This window comes from Megalobrama amblycephala, linkage group LG23, assembly GCF_018812025.1.
Source record: "Megalobrama amblycephala isolate DHTTF-2021 linkage group LG23, ASM1881202v1, whole genome shotgun sequence".
NCBI classification, from domain to species: Eukaryota; Metazoa; Chordata; class Actinopteri; order Cypriniformes; family Xenocyprididae; genus Megalobrama; species Megalobrama amblycephala.
This window is the reverse complement of record NC_063066.1, coordinates 7,390,881-7,414,673: the sequence shown is the minus strand read 5'-3', so window position 1 is coordinate 7,414,673 and position 23,793 is coordinate 7,390,881. Positions and strand designations below refer to the sequence as shown.

The window sequence follows — 23,793 nt, the reverse complement described above, 5'->3', positions numbered from 1 at the left end:
TGCATCAGAAAACTGTCTACCTCCAATCTAGTGCCCATATCATCTTTCAGAGAGCCTTACTTTTGTCAAAAAAAAAAAATCATGATTTTGAAACCGGAAATAAAAATTATTCAATTCGTTAGTCTTCCGTAAATCATCATCTTTCTGTTGTCCCCTTGCTTCCCTTAGCTAATGTTTAAGGGTGTTTTCACACCTGAGAACCTGGTGCACTTTCTCTTCATCTAAAAACGTTGTATAATCGTGCTTCTCCATGCAAGAACGCTGACCTGACGAAGCCTTGATTCCCGCTCTAGCTGCATCATAACATTCATATAGTGTTTGCATGTGTCTCGACAGCGCTGGGAGATACAGAGAGATTGCGCTTGAATCAGTACGAATGTAGTACATAATTTAACAGCGGGAACGACAGCTATATTCGTACAGTGTTTGCGTGTGTCTCGACAGTAGATACTAAACAAGCCACAATATGCTCATTAAGTGAATTTGTCAATCATTTTAATGGATGACGCAGAGCAAACGCTGACTAATAAGGGGACAGTTGTACACGCATGTGACTTGCATAAACACATTTTGGTACACTTTGAAATATTACCTTGTGAAAGCAAACCGAACCAAGAAGAAAATGCAACATTGTAACAAATTAAGTCCCTGTTTAGGAACAATGCAATCGATCTACAGGTGTGAAAACACTGTAAGTTCTTTTTGTATGATTTAATCCACCATTCAGTAAATTAAATGAATGGTGGGTTATGCAGAGACTATCAGTCCTGTTTCAACAAAACTGACAAGCAAAAACACAGATCTTTGCAGAAAACCATTTTTTTTTTTTTTAAATCATTTTGGCATCTTAATTTCTATCATCTCAAAATAATTAAATATCACTTTTTCCCTAAATAATGCAGTAACCTCAATAAAATTGTCAGTTGTAATTGGAATTTAAAACAGCAGTAACAGATTGTCTGCAGGCACAGAATTAGGCCCAGAATTTATTTTTTGGCTAATGGTTTTGTCTTTATTAGTCTAATTCATTTGGATTGTTTTCAAACATGGCTGACTCATTTTTTGACAAGGTGTAATTAATTACTATGCAAATGGTTTCAAGCAACACCCTCTCATTTTGGCACGAATAAGCGGCGTCTCCGTCTAGGTTTTGGAATGTCATCAGAAAAACTTAAAAAAAAACGAATAAGAAAAAAGCTCTGCGCAAGTGTAGGCAATCATGTGGGGAACTTGACTTCACAATGACATTTCTCCAAGAGATAAAAGAGCAATAATAGGACACAAGGCTGCAACACCTGCTGGTCCAGGTGCAGAGCCATGTGTTTTGAAGACTTTATATCAAAAAGTCTCCATCTCTATGTTCTCTCAGGAAAATTGAATTTAAATGTAATTCACTATTAAAAAGAAAAAAATCTGTCCCAAATGCACAAACACACAATGGTCACCAAAAAATAGTTGGACACTGAAGATGCACTTAAAACGTGAGTGAGTGAGTGAGTGAGTGAGTGAGTGAGTGAGTGAGTGAGTGAGTGAGTGAGTGAGTGAGAGCACAAATAAGCACTGAGAAGTGTTAAAGGTGACCTATTTTGCAAAATTCACTTTTACATGCAGTTTGAAAATAAATGTGTTCCTATAGAAACAGTCTGGCCGTTGTTGTCAGATTTCATTGGTGATTTCAAATATGAAATTTAATCGAAAGCTTGGCCAACAGCTTTGGAGAATTTGATGTTTCCCCATTCAAAGAGATAGGAGCTGCACTTGCATGCCTGAGAGAAGTTTCAAAGATGGCCGCCGAGTGAAATGACTTGTCTTAAAGGGACTTTGGCTATACGTAGTCCGCCATGTTTATCTCCTCGCTGGAGCAGCTAGTGGACACCTAAAGCACTATTCGGACGGTAATTATTTCTCACGTGGATGTCTGTAAAAAAAAAATGTGCACGGCACCTCAGTGATAAAACAGTGATACCACACGACCTTGGTGTTTGTCAAAAAACAGTAGGTAAATCAGCCGGGGATTTTTTATGTGGGTGGTGGGAGAGAAACATTGACATTTTGGATTCGGGTGGCAATAAAATCACAGACCCATGTAAATGTTGAAAATAACTTACGTCACTATGAGAAACAATTACAGTTCGAAAAGGTCCCCTTTTAAATTCAAAATTTAAACAAAAAACACATTTAATTATATGCACATATTAATAGGAGTAAATTTGGTTCTGATAAAACCTTTAGTATAATGTGTTCGCCACTTTGAATTTCTTTCATATTTTTTCTTGAGGCCACTACATATGAGCAAACACGTACAAACCCCAGACTGACACTCTTGGGCAATTCTTAGAGGACTGTTTATTTTGAGGCTTGAAGATCTTTGCAAAAAAAAAAAATCAATAGCAGCCACTAAGATTGTGAGGGATTTCACAACCATCCTCACCTATTTATAGTGTCTGATGCTCTGTGAACCATGAAATTAATAAATAGCACGCTTGGTAATTGCCTGGAAACCAAGTGCAGAGGAAAAGACTGCTATGAAATCAACGGCATCAGATGCGGTTTATAATAAGTTGTCACATCATTGTCAATGACCTTCATGCAATTAAACAGAAGGAAGGTTCTTGATTTGTGGAAGGCCTGAAATAATGACAGAGGAAGAAGAATGCAGTGACATAAATGTGGCTTCAGCAGAGAGGATCTCATCGTCGGCACTCACAAAGATCACACGGTACATTTGAACGGGGCCTAGAGAGAGAGCATCAAAATCAAATAGCTGCTCTCAAAGAAGCTGAGGGCAGAGCGGTTAGCCTGAGAAAAATATCAGCCTCAAATAAGTCGACATCATCAGTCCTCCTGAGGCAGCAGTGAAAGAAGGACGTGGCCCTATTGAAACCAACGACGTGGCGATACTCTTTGCCTCTGGGTAAAAATAGCACTGTGTTGAGATGAATTCAATCACCAAAAGCTTATTGTTCACATTTATAAAATGGAGAAGTCAGAAATATGTCAGTGAATGACAGTGAATGTGTTGTTATCCTAATGATTGCTTGGAGAAAGGGCAGTCAGGGACAGCAAGTAGACTTAAACACAGCAAAAGAAAAAAAAGCAACAGACCTGGCTTTTCCATGTGAACGGTCCAATAGAATGTGCGAAGAGCGGGCGAGTGTAATAACCAGAGTGCCAGAGGTCCTGCCTTGAGTGATGAGCAGCTCAATAGACGCCTATGGAGGTCAATGAGGTCACTGTGCTCGAATCGGGAGGACACTGATGTGTTCCTTGACTGTACCTGCAACCATAACAAAAGGACAGAATCCAAGCTGAAAAAAAAAGAATGCACAATTCAAAATGTCAGGGTTAAAGGAATGAACACTAATGCTGCAAAGTAAAGATACACAAGAGAATCCCTATGTTGCTTCATTGCAGTTTTTCACTGAAGGGTGTCGTTTTAGTCTGAAGTGTTTGCAGCTACAATGCCCTTTTTAGCTCTGATCTCTTCACACACTTGACTCTGTTAAGTAAGAATCCCTATGGAAATCTGCCGACATGCTCCGTGTAATAATTGCATAGATACTGTGCTCCAAAATCCTTTTTAACTTGTCAGTGCAAATGGAAAAACAGTCAATTCAATTTGCTGGTATTTAAAGGGTTGTTATTCACTCATTTCTGTCTCACACCCCTTTGCCAGTTATTGCATTGTGTGGCAAAGCTGGATGGGATAAAACAGCATTTTGAAAAGCCATGTTGTTTCAACATTAAAAAAAATCTCTTCAAAGCATGGAATCTTATTAAAAATCACTCTCTCCGTCGTAACTCTGTTGGAGTTCAAAAAAAAAAAGCTAGCGCTTTTTATACGACCCACTGCTGAAAAGCAAAAACCTGCCTGGATTTCCAGGTCTACCTCCTAGAACGCTGTTTGGATAGATGAATAATAACACCTGGAAACCTGAAGAAAACTTTCCCAAAAGAAAAAAAAAAAAAAAGGATCTGATAAAAAAAAGTGTAGAAGTAGACAAAAAAGTCCAGATACATAGACTTAACATTTGAGAAGTGGCAAAAGCAAACTTTTCTCTTTGAGGAAGGCCCTGTACTGTAAATCCTCAACAAATATATCCAATTCACTCTGATTCAGATGCTTGTTTGAATACTGAGCAGCTGTTGTTAAGTACTGAGAGAGCTGGTGAGAATTTAGTATTATTGATTCAATACTGCCTCACCTGTTCAAATGGGGAACTGCAGACTGTCTTCTACACCTGAAGCAGTTGAGACTGAAATCACAGCTCTATCAGTTGATAATTATAAGAATCTACCCAACAAAATGCATTAAAAGGATGCCTATTAAGACTACACTACTTTAATAAAAATACTTTTGTTTTTAACAGCATATGGAAATCTTTCTAAATTGGACACTCTGGTTTTATCATTCGTCTTTTGATGAATAAGGACTAGTCAGCAGAATTATTCCAGTCAGCCATGCTAGTTCTCACTATCCTCCCTTTTAATCTATGCCAGGATTTGTATATGTATTTTTTATACATACACACACATACATAAATGTCAGGATCTGCATGACCTTTACTGGCAACACAGAATATATAAACTGAGAAAAATAAAAAACAACAGAGAATAAAATCAAATTGCTGAGGTCCACAGTATAGTTGTGTGTGTGTGTGTGTGTGTGTGTGTGTGTGTGTGTGTGTGTGTGTGTGTGTGTGTGTGTGTGTGTGTGTGTGTGTGCGTGGGGGGGGGGTCAAGTCACCTTTAGTTATATTTACAATACAGAGTGTTTCAAAGCATCTTTACAGTGATAACAGGAATATGATTCGATGCAAACAGAGTCCATTTCGGCTGTACAGCAGCTCTAAAAGAAAACAGTGTCATTGTTCAGCTGAAATCAGATCAGTGTTGATTCAGCTCCATTGTTAAGATTATTAAATTAGTTCATTGCATCTATAAAGCAGTTCTGCAGAAAACACTGATGTCATCACCCGGCCGTGTTTAGTATGATGCATAGCTGGAGAGAATAACCAACTAGGCATGATTGTTTCCCAAAACTTTAGTAATATGGTCGTACCTTTGTCGTATTAACCACAATGGTCCAACAATTTAGGACTGTGGTTAATGACGTCACGCGCAGGTGGAGGAGTAATAACTTCTTCTTATTAATCTATTCAAGATCTCACAAACATGGCATGACTGCTGTTTTTATTCCATGTCATTCGCTTTATTTGATGCTTGATTCATCGCAGGTTCCTTGATATGTCATATGAAAGTTTTCTGTGATGGGTAGGTTTAGGGGTAGGGTTTGGGATATAATATACAGTTTCTACGATATAATAGTCATTACGTCTATGGAAAGGCCCCATAAAACATGGATGTATCAGCACGTGTGTGTGTCAACAATAATGGAATTTAATTTCAAGGTCATATTTCATATCAAACAAACTATAAAATCAAAATAAAAAAATGAATAAAGAAAAAATATCATGAATGTTCATGAAGCTCCCTAATAAGACAATCTTTGCTAGCATTTCATCAATATTCCAATCCAAACAAACAAGTCTACAGTATGCCAAACCAGACAGGTCAATAATAATAATAATAATAATAATAATAATGACGATGAACGATAGCCCCTCCACTCCAGTATAAGGAATGACTTTTTCTCTTGGTGATATAGCATTATGGGAGTATTTGACAGGGCCTCTCTGCCAATGGCGGTGCTGGGCCAGTGTGCAATATCTCACGTGAAAATGAAAAACATGGCTCCATTACTACAGAGAACCTGAAATTTATGAAAAATGACAAGTCCATACCCTTTAGACTTAGCCTACATATGAGGTGAGACATGCTATGTTGTTTAACTATACATTTAATACATTTAACATGGGTAATAAATACTAATATGCAAATCTATTACCATAAAGCAAAAATACATGCTGCAATATACAAAAAGCAATATGCCTATTTATTTAAAGCTCAGTAAAATAAATCATTTATATCAATATAATTTTGGGGTCAGGTTTTTTTTTTTAAGAAATTAATACTTTTTTTCCCTATCAAGGACGCATTAAAGATATTTTCATTGTTTCATTGTTAAAAAAAAAACTATTTCAAATAAAAAAAAAATATATAGAAATATATAGCAACAATAAAGTTTTAAAAATTGATCACAAGAAATGTTTCAGTATATTAAAATGATTTCTGAAGAATCGTGTGACAACGAAGCCTGGAGTAATGATGCTGAAAACCATTACAAGTCCTGTACATGAGTAACTTCCCTTATCCAGGCAAAGTCTGGAACAAAACTGTGACACTGTGAACACTGAAACTTGAAATGTCGCTGTGTCCATTTGTCCGAGTAATCTTGAAATAATGCTTGGTTATTATTTGGAACAAATGCATTCCCCATGGCAGATAAACCACAGCAACCTTGGAGTCAACAGAGTATAAAAGATTTCCGAAAAGCAACAAGAAACATGTCGCAACAATTTCTGCCATCCTTCTTGGAAAACAGCTCCACACATTTTTAGATGGGAAATAATGTGAGGGTGGGGAAAAGCAGATGGCAGTCACATCAAAAAGAATAAAAGTACCGGTGTTGAAATCCTGCCATGCCGTGTTTGGCTCTTGCTCGTTCTGGCAGGCCACTCTTCATCTTCCTGGGTGTAAAGTCCTGGATTAGACTGGCGTGGTGGACAGTTCCATGTTAATTCTCCTGGCTTCGGAATTAGACGCCCCCTCCTCTACCATCCAAACAATAAACAAGACATTGCCTGCTGTTTGCAATAATCTCTTCTGGGCAAATATCAGGAGTCCTAGCAAACACGACTACCCAATGTAAATGCTGTTCATCCAGAATTTGCTTCACGGGTGCTTTTCAGGACTTCAAACGGTGGGAGACATCCCTCAGGAGCAGCAAGGGTTATAGAGGAGATTAGATTGCTATCGGTCTGGATGAGAGCCGCACATGGAGGTTTTCAGAGTTGCAGATGGAAGGTGAAAACAGAGAAACAAATCTGTGGTACTGCAAGAGATCAGATTACCCTTTGCTGATCTTGTTTTCTGGATGAGATCACAAGATTCCCACGTGTCAGGCCTAAAGAGGTAAATACTGAGTTAAGGCCAAAAAAAAAAAAAGGTTTTAAGGTTGCTAAAATGACAGCTGGACGACTTGCAATTTGATTTGAATGCTCCAGGACCAAATCCATGTCCATCAAACTAAGACCCAGTATCTTGGTTAATGACGTGATGCTCATTTTGGTATTATATTATGCTCAAAATATACATTAAAAATGCAATTCACAATGATTAAAGCTCAGATCAGTCATTACTTTCAAACTGATATGAAATTAACATGCATACAAAGATTACATTTCTAAGCACTTGGCACATGATTTACACTAGGTTTGTAAAAGATTTTTTTTCTTTGCTTTATTGTAGATACTTTTGTACGCCATTCAACCATCTGTCCTTTCTTTTAATTCTTTGATTCCTCTCTATCAGAGCAAGGCCAGACTTGCGAATCACTCGGCTTCACACGTTAATGAATGTTTTCAACATAAAAATGTGCTGCTGGACACAGTGTTGAGAAGTAAAATGTAATTAAAATAAAGTATATTGATTACCCCACAGCACGGACTATAAATAACAGAGGCCATAAATAAGCGACGAGGACAGGTGAGTTGGCTGATTTATGTCTGTACTCCCATGAACAGCAGAATAAATCATTCACAGCTATGTTCTTATTGAATTATGAACCCTCTCCGCACGCAAAATAATTGCCGCCTCTATGTCATCCTCTTGTCTTGTGTATTTCCAAAGAATAGCTAAGTCAGTCAGCATTTTGAATACATCTAGTTTATTGCTGCTATTTACCAGCCTTGTATTTCATACATCTGAAATTATTAAATGGCATAAAATATTTGTCAAGGCCCGTGACCTCCATACTGTTATCCATCACAATGTTTTAGTTTCCACAAGACTTCACTGTAACAGCTGCTTAGAGCTGAAGCATCTGGGTAACAAGTGAAGAGTAGTTTCTAGATAGATATTTTAGCGGTATGCACATTAGAAACACTTGTTTGCTATAATTAGATGAAATTGAGAGGCAATTAAGTAGGAAGATGAGTGTGTGATGTTTAGAAAAAAAAAATTTCAAAGCAAACACTTCAAAGCTGAAAAGTAGAACCAGAGCAAAAGTATGTATGAGAGCTGCATCAAAGAGGATTCCAGTGTGTGAAGGGTAACTATGCATGAGTATAATCAATAGTTTCATGCTAGACACATACACAGACATACTCAGCATGCAACAAGACATTTAACAAAGCAAAATTAAGTCAGAAATAGTGATTTGTTAGTGAATTGAAAATAATGGATACTGTGAAAAGGAATGTAGCAGTTAAAACAAGATACCAACGTGTTAAAAACAAAAAGCATGTTCTACTCCTTTAAAAGCTTCAGATGTCAAATTCATAGTCAACCACAAAAGTTTGCATCCTCTCGAACTGAAATGAAAAAAAAAAAAAAAAAGTTTAAATGTAAATTAGTTTTTATCATCGGGACAGTTATTGTAATTTTTTTCAGTGCATTGTTTTAGTGTTTTATAATGTTTCCTGGGGTGCACTTATAATGTTGGCATGGTTTTTATATCAAATATTGTCATAATTTAGAAATAAAAGGCATTTTTATGAAATGAAAAAAAAAAAAAAAAAAAAAGTTTAAATGTAAATTAGTTTTTATCATCGGGACAGTTATTGTAATTTTTTTTTACAAATGTTTCTGGGATAAAAATGGTCAACAAATGAACTGTGCACTGTGAAACTATCAAAGCTTTTATTAAATTATTCACAGAAATCTGCCATACTAGTGTGATAGCTGGACAGATATTTTGAGACTAATTTAACAAAAGCCATAATGTCATGGTTACTGCCCCCTTGCTGAGTCGATATTATGTCATCACAGTAGTTAAGAAAGCATCTGATCATAGAGACATGGATATGTTTGCACTAACTCTGCAATTCGGCACTCTAGTAAAGTCACATCACATTTATTTATATAGCATTTTATACAATAGATTGTTTTAAGTCAAGCAGCTTTACAGTATTAAACATGAAAAAAATGAAAAAAGTGTCAGTGTCTTTCAGTTAGAATTACAACTATAGTGTCTACCATAAAGCGGCTCTCCAATGTGTTCATGCTTTACTCGTGGATGTCTAACCTCAGCAAACTGAACAGAAGAAATGACCCGGAGAAGATTTCAAAAGGCGACGGAGCCACAGAACACACCTACCTATTACGTAATCGCCATGGACCAATGGTTGTTTACCAGTCGGAGTGAACTTTTCCAGAAAGTCTGCTTTGGCAAGCAGTTTCGAACTCTCGAAACGAACTCCAAACAAACCTTTTTTGAAATGACGTCACACCAGTTCGTTCTTTGATTTCACTTAAAGATATCCAGAGATAAAGATTTAACTTACAGTATGAAAGACTTTAACTTCAGTATGTGAGAAAAATGCTGTAAAAATAAGTCTGTAAACTAACATTAAAAGGTGAGACAACACTATTGTACTGTGAAAGGCATTTAACTTCCACTGATCTGATGTTTGCATACAGATTATTAATTTGAATTGAATTGGATTTTTTGTTTGTTTGTTTCGGGACAGAAATGGTTTTATTTCGTTTTTAAAACCTTTTGACTAATCGAGCGCAGCGTTAGTTCAGTCAGGCCACGTAGGCATAGTGCCGCGACCAGCTGACGCGGTCAGCTGTCAAATCGCTCCAATCATTACTATTCTCCTATTAGACACGGGACATATATACGTGGCATCGCTGCTCGGTAAGTATGCTCAAACTGCTCGCAACCCTCCCTCCCTCCCCATTATAAGCATGAGCATATTACAGTGCACCTTCTGGTTGTCGTCTTCTTTTGTTCCAGATCGCTACCTTTAAAGTCAATAAGGCTTCAAGTCCCGGCCGGCATGGACCTCACTGCTGAGAGACACTCATCCTCATAACCAAGCTACAGTATAGACGTCCTACTGCCATATCTACATGATACCACGTTCGCTCTTAAAGACATTACTAGTGTCTTAATTGTCTGTGTATTTCCAAGCTGATGGTTCCGGGGGGTTAATGTTAAAGCTCTTGTATGTCCAATTAATTTTGGAGCAAGAACCCCCGTAAGGAACCATACCGCCAAAGATAATTGTGTTCAATAAACTCAGTAACTTGCCAAAGTGGTCCTGTCTGAAATGCATTTACTTGAATTTTACAGTCATATGTGATATACTTGATAAGGTTTGAAAAAAATTCTATTCGTTTTTTACTAGAGAATGTTGGAAAGTGGACCTCTTCCGCATGCTTGAGATAAACCCATATACTGCCAGCACACCATCTAGTATGCATAAAATCAGACTTGTACACTCACATACATCTTCAAACAAACATATACCTAAAAGGGATCATGAAGTACATTGTTTTATTGTTTTATAATGTTTCCTGGGGTGCACTTATAATGTTGGTATGCTTTTATATCAAATATTGTCATAATTTAGAAATAAAAGGCATTTTTCCTAACCTGATTTCAGCCCTCTTATTTGAAAGCTCTGTTTTAAGGGGCGTGTCTGCTGAGAGACTTCAGTGTAAGCGCCCTTTGCTGTGATTGGCTATCAAAGCCCATGAAATAGTTAAGTATTACTCACTTGAAAACTTTTAGCAACTTTTTAATATTACAGCTCTCAAGGTTAACTAATCATGAAAAGTGTTGATTATAGCATTATAGATTTATAGCATTTAGATCTATGGCATGATATTCAGATCGTGGCATGAAAGACTGCAGTGATGAGCATTGTAGCCGATCACAGACATGTTGTTGAGCACATAAAAGCAGTGATCATTGCAACTCAATTTCTGCACACTATTAAATGCTTTCATCGCAACTAACAGTGCAAACATGATGTAACTCAGAGACGAGGCCAGAACTAAGTCACTCAGTCACTGTTTGATTGACAGCTTTTGAGTACACTGTTTGATTGACATCTCCAGTGCTTGTAAAGGGAGCGTTCTTTGATTGCTTTTATATACTTTAATCACCATTTAAATAGCAGATTATTTTCATCCTACTAAGAGAAACAACGTTTCGACAGTTTAGTCATAGGTTTGACGTTTCCATGATGAAGTAGCTGTTGATTTCTTCTGCGGAGGTGGCGTTTCACCTATCTATGACAGATAGGCACATTCCGGGAGGAGTCGTTTTCTGGGCCTGGTGTCAATAAAAGCTTTTATTGGACTAACAAGGAATTTTTCAATTCTAAAACTTACAGGATATTCTAATAGTACTGACTTCTTATATATCAAAAGCTCAAGGAAAAGTTTATCTCTCAATTCATGACCCCTTTAAATGAAAACTTGTCAGCACACTGTAGATTCAAACTTTTACTAAAACTGTATTAATCCAATCAACAGTTAGCATGTGTGGTTGCTGTTGCCAAGTTACTGTACTACGCTGTCATGTCAATAATTAACCATGCATGGAGGTGACTGTTGTTACAGTGATAAATATAGGACTCCAAACGAGCAACTCTGCCAATTAAAAACTGACATTCACTCTCACCATGTCCTAATTAGGAGGCACAAACCCGAGTTCAACAAATAGATGAGGTGTTAAAGCAGACATGAATGATTTATTACATCAGAGAAATGGCATTTTGATCTATATAACAAGATGAACTATATGCTCTTGAATAAAATATGATTTGTAATATTCCATCAACATTTTGGGACATAAAACACCTTCCAAGCTCTGGCATTGGTTTTTAAGTGTCCATTCTGATTGATTGATTGATTGATTGATTGATTGATTGATTGATTGATTGATTGATTGATTGATTGGTTGGTTGGTTGGTTGGTTGGTTGGTTGGTTGGTTGGTTGGTTTGATTTGATTTGATTTGATTTGATTGATTGATTGATTGATTGATTGATTGATTGATTGATTGATTGATTGATTGATTGATTGATTGGCTGTCAAGTTTTAGAAATGAAGGGGATTTAAAGCTTTCACACCATGTTAAAAACCAAATCAAGTTGTACTCTTCTAAATAGATGTCAAATTCATAGTCAACTAAAAAAGTTTGCATCCTCTCCAACTGAAATGGGGAAAAAATTTACATTTGTTTCAATCATCGCAACAGTTAATATAATGGTTTTACAAATGTTTCTGTGATAAAAAAATAGTTAACATTTTGTTTTCATGTGTGTGTGAAATGAACTGTGTATCAAAGCATTAGTTAAATTCATAAAAATCTGTCACAGTGATAGCTTGACAGATATTTTGTGAATAATTTAACAAAAGCCAATAATGTCCAGAGTGTCATGGTTGTTGCCCTTGCTGGGTCGATATTACATCATCACAGAGAACATCTGAAGCAGACATCAGCATACTGTACATCTTTGGCTGTTAGTGGAAACCACACATGTAACAGTGTACAAAATCTTTCATGTCAGTTTTCATCACTCAAAAGACTTAATGTAACCTGTAACTTGGAGACTTTAATTTCGGTATGTCAGAAAACCGCTACAAAAATAAATATATGGGTGCTAAAGCAGACATGAAATTTAGTACATTAGAGAAAAGGTATGTTGATCTATATAACAGGACTATAAACTATATGCTCTTGAATAAAATATGCTTTGTAACATCCCATCACCATCTTGGGATATGCAACACCTTCCAAGTTCTGGCATTGACTTTTAAGCGTCCTTTTTTTTTTTTTCTTTTTTTTTTTTTTTTTATATTATTATTTTGAGAAGCTGTCAAGTTACAGAGAAGAAGGGGTTTTAAAGCTTTCACGGATCGTCCAAACCTTGTCATTATGTGAAACAATGTATTTTGAAAAGGTCCACGAGCCTATTATTTTACCGGATGAAAGCCACTGTGGTGGCCAACTTTGCCGACCTGACCACTTTGTAAGCAGCTTTTTGATGGTTGTTTTTTTTTTATTATTATTTTCTCTCCCCACTCAAATTCCCATGATCATCATAATATCCTGCCCTCGGATATCCAGAAGGTCTCTACATCCGCGTTTAACCGCATATGCCTATGAAAGAGATAGCACGACAGTCAAAGCGCGTCTGGAACATCACTCGGGGGAAACAGATCTCCAAGGCCGCTTCATCACGTCAATTAGGAACTCTATCCTAAAAGACACATTACTGGATGTGAGGTTTGGCGGATACGTGGCAGCGGCAGTTCATCTGTGACGTACTGATGCCATGATGTTTGGTAGGCAACAACCATCAAAGAGATCGTTTTCAAACATCTTGGGTTACTGTGCTTGACTTAGTAATGTCATTGATGGGCGTCCAGTTTAAAAACAGCACATAACAGGGATACATAACACTGAATGACACAACGTGATGTGACGAGTAGTAATGTTGCATAGGAAGATCTGTATGCTTAACTCGAAGGTCACAAATCATTGGTTTAATGAGTGCCTTAATTCTGGGTTGCTTTGATTGGACTGCCAGATTGATCATGGTTATTCTGCTTCACTTGGCCCATAGTGGTATCAGTTCCAAACACATTTAGCTCAATAACAGATGATGAGAGGAGCCCAGCCATGCTAATGGGCCGCCATGCCCTGTGTCTGGGATAAAAGGCTGAAGTCTTGCCATCATCACTCAGACTGCTAGTCTATTCCCAGTCTTTTCCTGCTGAAATAGAGCCAGTGGTTCTCATTAACACATGATTTTACATAGTTTTGTTAATTTCTAACAGGCGTGCAACTAATTTTCTTGTTAAAACAGAATCTTTTAAAGTCGTTTAGACTTTTAAAGTGCTTGAAAGGAATAATGTAGCCTGTAAAAAAAGAAAATCATGGACTGAGATGAACCTTTTTACAAAGAAAAAAAAAAAAATGCTAACACTGGTGATGCAGTCTGCTCTTATAATCCTATCAGAAAGAAAGAATAATTTCTCCTGACTAGAACTTGTTCACACTTTCCCATGTGCTGATGTTATGATTAGTAAAAGGATGTTAGCTGGTCATTTTGTGCAACACAACTTTCACGATTCAATTCGATTTCTATTCACATGCATTCGAATCGATTCGATTCAATTCGATATCAATTATTTTGGATGTAGTATATCAGAAATCTCTCAACTAATGCTGTAAACTACTGTTACTGTTGATACTACTGTACTATAATATGTTAAAAATGACATTTATGTACAAACAAATTACACTAAATTATGTTTTTTTTAATAATAAATAACGTTTAGAATTACATAATCATATTTCTACTCCAATTCCTTTTTTGTTTTTTAAATATAAACATTTAAATCGATGAAACTGATTTATTCAAACATGCATTAAATATTGAAGAACATTATAATGAATATGTAATGGTGCATAGCTATATTTATCAGAATGCTGCTTTCAAGAGTTAATTTTCTAGCTGACTAATGAGCTTATGGTCAATGAATATGTTTTTCTGAGTTAAAAGTGATGTTACGTGACATTGTTTACAAGCTGTTTTACTGATGTCTTTCTGAGGTTGAAACACTGACTGAGCTATTACACGATACATGATACGGATTTCGGTAAGTTGTACTGTATCTTTTAACATACCTTCAGATGTTTAGTCATGTTTATTTCGCACTGTAACTGGTATTAAAGCAGAGGAGAGGATGTTCACATGCTTCTCTTTAACTGAGGCGCTACAGCGATCTGTCACGACGACACATTAAACAGTGCCAAAACAGCATTTATTTTTTGAATCTCATAATAAGATGGACGTCATTTGAAATCTGAGGCTTTGAGCACAAAGATTACTGTGATTTATTGGATGGGAGGCGCACTACATGTTCTGTTCATTCATCACCTGAAAACAGACTAGACTAATCGATTCTTGGGATTTAAGAATCGGTTCGTAAAAATGAGAATAATTTAAAATCGAGAAATCGATATTGTTTACCCAGCTCTAGTGATAAAGTTCATTTTTTTTGCAAATATGTAAAACAATGTGAATCTACACCACAACAACTAAAGCAAAATTTTGCAAAACACAAAATTTGTCACTGCCAAAGCTTTTGGCCACAGCCTGTTCAAGTGGGGAGCAGGACCTGCAGGACTAAGATCATTTTTACACCTATATATCGTTTGCTTTGTTCCCAAACAAGTCGAACAATGTTGCGATTTCTTCTTGGTTCAGTTCGCTTTCACAAAGCAATATTTCTAAATGGACAAAAATTAGTTAATACGAGTCAAGATTGAGTAAACTCTCCTCTCATTGGTCAGCACGTAACTGTTTACGTTCCAGTATTCGGCTCATAGCAGTCATTAGTGAGGATGGATAGACAACGGGGATGACGGGATGATTGTGACTTTCTTTGTAGCTGTCATTATATTACTTTTTCATTTTTAGCAAGAATCAAGGCTTTGTCTGTATTTTTGTGTGTTTTGGACAGTTGTTCTGAAATTTTGTTTGCTTGTCCGACCAAATTTCTATAAGGCATTTCGCTAAGTCTTTGCTCCAGATTAACCCACAATTAATTTTGAGAGGCATTAGCAAAACAAACACTGCTGCATCGGTCATTACCCATCATATATTGTGATACAGCCTGGTTTGTTGGCTCGTTGGGTGCCTCTCTCACCACAAGCGAACCGCTCCAGAGTTTGTTTGCAATTGGGCCGAGACCACCTCGTTCAGGCGATCTCGGACTGATTGTTTTGGCACGCATTGAAGCAATATGTTAACGTTTGCCTAAAAGAACCAAACTCAGGGAGAAAACGCACCAGGTTCCGAAACAAATGCTCAAAACAAGCCAGATGTGAAAATGTCCTAAGAGTCTCATTCTCGTCTGAGGATGCCGCCTCATAATCGGGGTACTCCTCAACATTATCATCTGTCTCAGACACATTCTCCTCTATGTCAGTTTCACTGTCAAAGAACTGTGACAAAATCTCATTGACAGAAAACCTTTGCGTAGAGGTCATTTTCAATGGAGAGAATAAAGAGCACAAAGAGAAATGGTTTAGAAGGCTTTTGTGCAGGCTTTTACATGTTTGCTCCTCTCCCATAGTTGGTAAACTATCAATGTTTCCACGAGAATTATGTTTGGTCCTCGTCAGCTTTTTTTCAGCCAATTCGACATGTTGAATCAGTGTCGGAGCTCATTGGTCCGTCGGGCCATCTGATCATTCTGGGGTGCGTTTCCCGAAAGCATCGTTGGTGAACTATGGTCGTAAGTCCCATTGAACTCTATTGGTAACGACGGAACTTACGACCATAGTTCGCTTTGGGAAACGCACCCCTGATTGGATGTTCAGCTACTGCCATCTGCTGGTACAGAAAGGCATTTCACCTTACGCAGGCACAGAACGGACGTGCTACTTGGCCGTCGGCTGTCGAGCGTCGGTTTGGTGTGTCAGGGCAACTTTGGACCCAGACGCTGCCGAAGTGGGTCAACCCTGTAGTCTGCTTTCGTCGCCACTCGCTCATCGGCGTCGGCTTGGTGTGTTCCGGGCTTAACACTGTCACTGCTAAATACTTAAATATTGTGGTATTCCGCCATGTTTCTCACTGACATGCCCCCAACTCGTAAAGATCAGGGCTTAAAGAAAATTCCAAGCTTCCCACTCACATTTATAACATTGTGGTGGCGTTCATGTACACTCAACTCATAAATACGATCTTTCCGATATGACTCGAACACACCAATAGTATATATATCTATTCCTCACGTATCAGTGATAAACCAGAAAATAAACGCCACTTTCGAGCAAACAAATTTCGAAATCTCAATCTTAACTCCCATTAACGACACAGAATGAGAGCAACTGAGTGGCTCTTGCAAAAAGAGGAAATCACACATGCAGACAGCAAAGATATTGTAGGTAACTATGTGTCTCTCTCTCACACAGACACACACACTTTTCTAGTAGCACTATGCAGGCGTGAAGCAACAGCCTCAGAGTAATCCTGCCATCTTCTCACTGTGCCTCTAATTGTTCCCCTAGCCGGCAGGTGTGTCTCTTGCTGCGGTCTCAGTAGGCTCACATACATGTGCATGCACACACACACACACGCACGAGCACTCCCTCGCACAAATACACCACAGATAAACAAATACATGTGTAAACACACGCTGATATGCACACACATTCGCTCCCATGTTCCAAAACACATGAAATCCTATGTTCAGTCACCTCATTCATACTTACAACTAAATTACAGGGCTGACACTTTTGGACAGGATGATGAGATTTCTGTCAGCTTTGTTTTAGCTCTCCTGCAGTATACATCACGTGAAGCTCATTACATGCACAGAGAGAGGTGACATTTCTCTCGTTCTCGCACATAAAGACACAAACTCTGTAAGAATGTGAGCTTCTCCCACAGTCTTCCTGTAATCTATAAAAGAAGTCAATATTTGCATTTATATTTATTTTCTGATGTCAACAGACTATTAATGAGATGCTCTGGATGAGGAATGTGCTCTTATTAGTGGGCTGTTAGATCAGTGCTCAAAACCGCACTCAGAATATGTTCTATACTGCTGAGAAACCACAGTCGATGGTATTTGCACTGGAAAGTTGCAGCTCCTACTTGGGTGTCTGAGATTGGAGTTTTATTATTAGCTATTTTTATTGGAAGTGACTTGTATTACACTGATTGTAGGGAGAGTCCCTCTGGAGCAGCCTGGGGTTAAGTGCCTCGCTCAAGGGCACAATGCTGATAGGGCTCTTTCAGCAACCGCTAACACCTCCATGTGGTTGAGTATGGAGCTTTTTTACACTAAAACTTGTGCCACGTTCACATCTTGACCAAATTCTGCATTAGATTCTACACTGAGCTCAACAATTATTTGTTTAAATGGTAGCACTCATAAAATGGACCAAAATGGATCATGTGTCATTGATGTTAATGACGGCAATATATGTCATCAACTACATAAATTCTTTGTTTGCAAAACACTACAGAACCAAGAAAGTGCACAAGTCTGTTTTGATTTTTTGTTTCATCCAATGTTGTTGTTGTTCGGAACAAACGTAAGGGTGAGTGTAAATGACATTTTTGGACACAATCTTTTAATTTGTCCTCTTGCCAAGGTAAAAGTAGACTTAATAATCAACAAAAATCAAAGGAAAGAATGTGTAGGGCCATATAAATACTACATCAAAAAGTTGCCCCCACATTAGGGGTAAGCTGTGTTAAGTCAAGGGGTAAGTTTTAATTTTTTTGTCAAATACATTGAAGCTGCAGTCCACGACTTTTGGCCCTCTAGCGGTTAATAAACAGAACTGCACGCATCTTGCAGAAGAACATTGTAGCCAGAGTTACTTTTCTCCGTGTATGTCTATGGCAAGTCACACAGTTACTGTGATACTCTGCACCGGGTCCTACCAGTCCGGTCTGAAATAGTCTGAATATAAACACTTATTATAAGTGTACCATAATGATTCAGGGTAAGACAAAAACACAGTTTGGAAAATGGATTCATGTTGTACATTCTCATTATATAATTTTTGTAAATTTTGAACACAAAAAAAGTTGAGGACAGCAGCTATAACTATTTTTTTTTTTTAAATAAAAATATGAACAAATTAACTGCATTTTATTTACATTTTCTTAAATATTTAAAAACTAGCCTAAAAACTCAAACTTCAAAATTCAGCATAGTTTTTTTTTTTACAAGTTAGGGTTAGAATCACATATTTGACTGAAAAAACAAAACAAAACAACAATTAAGGTCGCAGTAAAGTATGAAATGTTGCTCTGTGAGGCTGAAAGAGCTTCAGTACATAACTTTGAGGAATCTGAGGGAATGCTGAAACAGAGAAACCCACGTTTCAAAGAAAATGATGAAGGATTTTTCCTATAAAGATATTTGGCCCACACTTCAGATTCCTCAATGAGACCAATGGTGAAGTATTCCCTCCATTTGGATGCACAGCTTACGATCACTGTTAACTGAGTCATAGACACAGTTTAACCCAAAGCAACTGGTACACTCAAAGACTATAGAATAACACAAGACGTGTCACTCGTATTGTTTTGAATGGGAGAAAGTGTAACGCGCAATATGGCGGAATAAGTCCCGCCTTCTAAATAAGAGCCAATCGCCGACTGGTAAAGTCATCGCGTCACCTCAGCGGCCGTTAGAATCACCGGTTTCTATAGAAACAGTCAGACGCGCGCCTCCGAAGAGACGCGCATTTAGGTCTGCGCATGCGCATTAGCTTGATCCAGCCTGAAAAATCAGTTTTTTTGTAATGATTCGAGCGTTTAGAAGCTAAATTTATGAGCCGGTTGTTGTTAGATTTCATTGGTGATTTCAAATATGAAATTTAATCGTAAGGTTGGCGAACAGTTTTGGAGAATTTTATGTTTCCCCATTCAAAGAGATTGCATGATGCCCAGGATGCCCGAGAGGCGTTTCAAAGATGGCCGTCGAGTGAAATGACTTGTCTTAAAGGGACTTTGGTACACTTCACCCGAAAATTTCAACAACAGTTCACATTTCAAGTGACTAATTTGATTTACCATGCATATAGTTATGAGACAAAAACTGTGCAGTTTCCTATACATTAAGATGAGCATTAAAATACTGAAACACTGGGATTATGAGCACAAAGATTTCTTCACATCTTGTAAACTTGAAGCTGCGCATTAATTAATTTCACATACAGTATATTTTATTTACCCAATCAAAGAGGCACTCTCTAGCTCAGTGTCACTGTGAGGGCAAACACATTCCATCAATCCTCCTACACACTCTGTAAAGCACTGCACATATTTATTCTCACATGAGGGGATAGTGTCACTATTGACAAAGTTTGCCATATGTTGGGTATCCATCAGAACACAGGCTTCTGCATATAATGGACCTGTCATGATTTATGGCTGGTCTGAGTGATCTGCACTGACCTAGGAGCTTTGATGATAGATCTGCTGATGTCTCATAATATATGTATCATTAGTCCTAAAAACTTCAAACTGTAATTTATGCACCCTTATGCTGGGTACACACTGTACCAATTGTAGCCAGGATTTTCACTGGATATTAGAGGCAAATCGTGCTCATTCACGTGAGTAACAATCGCGCAGTGTGCTTGATCAAAGACGTGATCTCAGAGAAGCACAGGTTTGTCACCGATGCCCATGAAATATTTAGCATGCTAAATATCTGGACCTGTCTGCAACTCAGTCATGCAGTGTAAAATGTATTTTGACTGGAAATTATGGAGAGGACAAGATACAGGACAAGGGAAAGTTCTGGCGGAGGAGTCATAGACCTGCAAAAGAACATCAGCAAGCATGGCTTCTGCAAGCAACCATTTTCTCCTTCATATTCTTGTTTCTTTTCTTTTATGCTGCAAATCGGCACACAGACAACTTGGATCATAAGCTTCCTGCGTGCATCATTTTAACAAGATGAAATCCAGTCTCGCAAGAGAATTCCTGTCTCATGCATGACCTTACGTTATTTTCTGTATCACTTCTCGCATGTGTTTGGTTGTGAAATGTAGTTTGTAGACCAGACAGAGTTGACTGTGATTCTTCCTAATAAAATGGTGTGTAATGTGTGACCCGCTGATGCCGATCCATCATGTTATGTGCACACAACTGCAACTAAATTGTACCCCAGACATTTGCGTAGTATGAGAAGAACGGCGATCCGACGACTTTGAAAACTATGCAGTATGCACCCGGTGTTAGTGGCAACAAACTATACAAACCAATTTCCCAAACACACCCCCCTCATTTATTTGTGTAGTCTAACAGATGGTCCTGTCTCAAACTCATTCCACTGGCTTGGCCAATGTTTTTGTGTTGGGAAGGTTGTGGTGCTCAAACAAAATGAGAAATGTTTATATAGCACCACAGTGTCACAGTGTTTACACTTTTCAAGGCAATGACCCTACAAATGTCTTAATTTTAACACTGACAAATTACACTTCACTTTTAACTACAGCAGAATATACCCTCATATAACACACATACATATTTTAATATACTTTCTGGCCCACTCTCTAGGGTGGCAGGTGAAAATGTACTCATCTCTGATTCAGCACATAGTGAAGCGCTGTCTGCGCGAGCTAATGTCATTTTCAACCGTTTGCACGAATACGCTCACACATTCAATTAGATTCCCTCCATATGATTCAGTGTCTCTGCAAAGTTATTCAGACTTGAGGGAGCCCAAAGGAGCAGCCCCGTGGGTCTCACGGCCTGATCAATAACCCACTTAATGGATCAATTTAAGCACTGCTTCAAAGTAATCCCCACTGCTAAAAGACTGAGACGCAGGAAAATGAGACCCTCAGAATTTGCAGAGTATGTGCCTTCGCTGAAGCCGCAGTCGGTGAGAACTTGATGCATCTAACTGAAAGCTCCCATTCACCATTGATTCAGAGGAGACGGCTCCTTCCGCCTGTTTAGCCAATAAGGCTCACACTAATGAATATGCTATTCCTACGCTTGAATGAACGGACTAAAGCTTGAGGGAAATTCTACTGAGCTCAGTACAGCATGGTTATTTCTTGATTTTAATATACTCTACGTTAAATCTGAGGACTGTAATTTATGCACAACTAGGCACAATAAAGGAAATAAAGTAAAATACACTTCATGGAAATTAACTAACAAAGGTGTAGAGTTTCTACATATTACATTAGAACAGAAAAAAAAAAACTTTTGCTTTACAGCAGAAACTTGAAGCAAAGACATTTTAGTGGGATATAAATCAGGGCCTATGAATACGGTTTGATAATTACTCAATTATGCCAGGTATCGGTTAGTTAATGACATGAATTTAATTATTAATCACTGTATGCAAATTCAAGGCATATTGTGGTGTAATTGGAGATCACTAATAGAACGTGGGTATTTTTAATGTCACCAAACATATATTATTCATTACATTATGATTATGGAAATACACATAGATTTCAGAGGAATTTTGTTAGACATGCCATCTATAAACCACAGGGGCCATAAAAGGACATATTATGACTATGTAAATCATGCAGCTCTACACAAGGCTGGGACTCAAAGGTCAGCCTACTCATGTGGATGAGGGAGAGGGCAGCTTGCTGACTGCGGTCCCAATTGCACCTAAAACTTATCATGAAGACAAAATGAGAACAATGATAAATGCATCACAGATGTGCTGAATTATACTATAAAACAATGATGCAAACATTATGGCCTGATTTGAGTCACTCCCTGAGTCACACTGTTAATAAGGTAAAGGAACATTTCTAATTAACAAAAAAGGATGGCTCTTAATTACAAATCTCGGACATTAGAGCAAACAATATTTAATATTAGCTTTGTCTCCCTACAATGACTGCATGCCACAATTGACCCTTCACTAGCCTTGCCATCAACATTACTGCCAATCATAACAGTCTTAGCCTCAGATGTCACGTCCACGGATCGTCAGCTGAACGGCTGATGCATAAGGCACACAGAATGGGAAACACTTGGGGAGTTTCAAAGTCGTCATCTGATTTGCTGAATTCACCAGGATTTCTTCAACAGCCTGGAAACAAACCAGACCACCTTTGTAGAAGAAGAAAGCTGTCGTATTCACAACTGTGGACAATGAACACTTATCAGGATCAACTAAATTATGGATTTTCAAAAGTATGTGAAGTTTGCAGCACTATTGTTGCAGTAAACTCACACAGCCTTCTTGAATTAATAATTTATTAGATACACTGTTATCGTCGGTCTGTTATCGTAGGCACATTGACTTACATTTTCACGCCCTTAAACATGACACGGAACAAAACGAACTGTGATTGTGAAGGGACTTATAATAAACAAGTGATAATTTTCCATTTCCAAATATTAAAATAAATATTGAGAAGTATGCCTAAGATTAAACGATGTGCTCTTTGCTGCAATGAATGTGTGTACAGCAAGGTGTTTATATTAAATACATTAAATACACTGTGCCTTGGGCAACAATACATTATAAATGTAACAGGATGCAAAACTAAAGCAGAAAGAAGAAGGTTATAAAGAGTGAAAGAACAACAGATGAAAAGAGAGAAATTGAGAGAGAAGGAGGGCAAGGTAAACCAATAGGAAATAGAATATCTAGTTGATGTTTAATTGGAATCGATTCTCTGAAGCTGATGAAAATTTCATGCCTTTCATACATTCATTGTATGTGTGAGGTTGTAAAAATTGCCTGAACGAGCAGAAGAGACAGGGAAATGAAGGAAGCGAGAAACATGTTGACTTACACATCAGAGGCGAGAGAAGGGGATGCCATGGGGAGAAAAGAGCTCAGAGTTTTAAAATTCCTCAACAATTATTTATTTACTCACCTTATGGCAACAATTGAAGGATGAAACATATTCACTCTGCCCAGAATAAATTATGGCTTTCCGTCCTCCTCATGACATGAAGTCTACAACAGGGCAAAGCAGAATTGTCCATTCGCAATGGCAGCAATATATTATAGCATTAACAAAGCTGCAGATGCTGCATACTTTATTCATTTACTGTATTTGAATGTCCATTTATTAAAAAATGCAGATGACATTTTAAAAGAATTGCTGGGCTGATTCCCCTTGCTCTGGCACAACAAATTAAAATTTTGCGGCTGAGAATCCCTGAATGTGGACCGCAGATAAATAAGAAGCACTTTTAACCTATTATGTGTATATCAAAAAAAGAAAAGAAAAAAAAGTTAAAAATTAACAATAAGCATAAAAAAGCATAAAAATAAAAAAGATAAAAAAGCAGAAAAATGACTTGAGATGTGTTAAACATCAGACAAG

The 23,793-nt window shown here is 37.7% G+C and overlaps 1 long non-coding RNA gene across 1 annotated transcript in view; it reads right to left on the bottom strand.

Annotated features, from left to right (window-relative positions):
- LOC125259390 overlaps nucleotides 1–23,793 on the bottom strand; it is a 167,590-nt gene that overhangs the window by 2,293 nt on the left and 141,504 nt on the right. Inside the window, exon 3 of the long non-coding RNA XR_007182787.1 lies at nucleotides 3,106–3,277. This is a non-coding gene — a long non-coding RNA (uncharacterized LOC125259390). The remainder of the gene's footprint in view (nucleotides 1–3,105; nucleotides 3,278–23,793) is intronic.